This window comes from Etheostoma cragini, unplaced genomic scaffold, assembly GCF_013103735.1.
Source record: "Etheostoma cragini isolate CJK2018 unplaced genomic scaffold, CSU_Ecrag_1.0 ScbMSFa_503, whole genome shotgun sequence".
In the NCBI taxonomy this organism is placed as follows: Eukaryota; Metazoa; Chordata; class Actinopteri; order Perciformes; family Percidae; genus Etheostoma; species Etheostoma cragini.
In genome coordinates this window covers 1-1656 of record NW_023269100.1, presented here as the reverse complement: position 1 = coordinate 1656, position 1656 = coordinate 1, and positions in this window count along the sequence as shown.

Sequence of the window (1656 nt, the reverse complement as noted above, 5' to 3'; positions counted from 1 at the left end):
TATAAAAAAAAAAGTCTAATCAACCAAAACTTTCGCGACCCGCATGCAGTACCTCTGTATACCCCCTGTTGATGTAGCCGCCGGGTATAAAGGGAGGGCCATCCCACCAGGTTGTACAGCTTCAGCACCGCCATCGCCCTCGTCACCGTTGTCGACTTTGTTTCGATTGTCTTGGCCTCGTCAAACGCCGTTAGCACATTTCCATTTTCAAATATGATAAGTCATTCATTTAACTTAAACTGTCATTTGTACTGTGCTTAAAATGATGAAAGTGGATGTAAACCCAGCTTTCATGAGGCCAGGAAGTCCATCCACAATGTCACGAAGAAGGCTGAAATGATCATGAGATGTGCTCTTTGTGGAGAAGTTCTACCAGACCAGGTTTCAAGGTGCATCATGTAGGAACACTTGCTGTTCTGCCTCCAGCGGTCTGATCGTCTGTGCTGCTTCTTTCAGACCAAAACTTGCACAATCAAAGCTTCTACGCACAAGCTGTGCATTTGGTGAACAGTCAGTTGCACACATCCATATAGGCAGCCTTGAATTTCACTATTTACTTTATCATCATTAGGCCACTTCTACTCCTACCTACATCTTTCACCAACTAATGTAGGTACGTAAGTGTAGGTGTAAGCCTGATGGTGGACTTGTTCCATAAATACATTGTTGGTACGGATGTATACACTTGTATACACAAGTCTTTAAAGCCTTGAAAAACGAATTTCTCTAGAAAATAAAATATACAAAGAATGCATGTGTACTGTGGTCAGGTCCTTAAAACGTCTCATGTATTTGGGGTGTGTGAGTGCCCCCTAGTGGAGTTATTGCATTGTGTTTGGATTGATTCTATAGAGATAGGGGGAAACACTGATGTTATTTACTTAATAAAAAATAAAGCGAGCTCAATCAAAACTAGAAAATTCGTTTTGCAAGATGAAAGTCTCACGGTTTTAATTTTTGGAGGTTAGTAGCCTTCCCTGATTTCACTAAGAGCAAGTAAGTACAATATCAATGGACGTTAGTCAATTGTGTCTGCGGCAAACCTTTTACAAATGATAACATATTAAATGAAAACACAACACAGTTAAGCTGCCTACAATTTCAGTTTACCGATGGCCGTACTAATAGAAAAACAGACTGTAGAAAAAGAGACAAGCCTCTCCCAAATCCACTGAGCTTGGCTCATACTTGTGCTGGGTTGGATTCATCTGGTCTGTTCTTGTTCTTTACTGATTGGGTGATAACAGTACAGATGTATTGGCTTTGGAAAAGACAGGGTGGAGTCCATTAGAATTTTAACACAACGCGTTCTGATACAGGTCCCAATCCACGTAAAAAGCGGCGTTAAACGATCAAACCGCGGCGTTTTGTACGGCGCTGACGTAACGAGTCATGTGATGCGCGACCCGATCCACGTAAAAGGCGGCGTTAAAGGAGCATTCGGCGGCGCTTTTAACGCCGCTTTGACATTGAACGACGTAAAAAACGACGTAAAAAACATTCAAAACGTGAAGCGGAAGTGACGTTTAAGATCCCTTTAGCCTTCCATACCTCTCGGGCACGCTCACCGACTCGCCCGTGTAGAGCTGCATGTGCCACGCGAAGCTGGAGCCGGCGTCCACACAGACACACACACACACACACACACACACACAC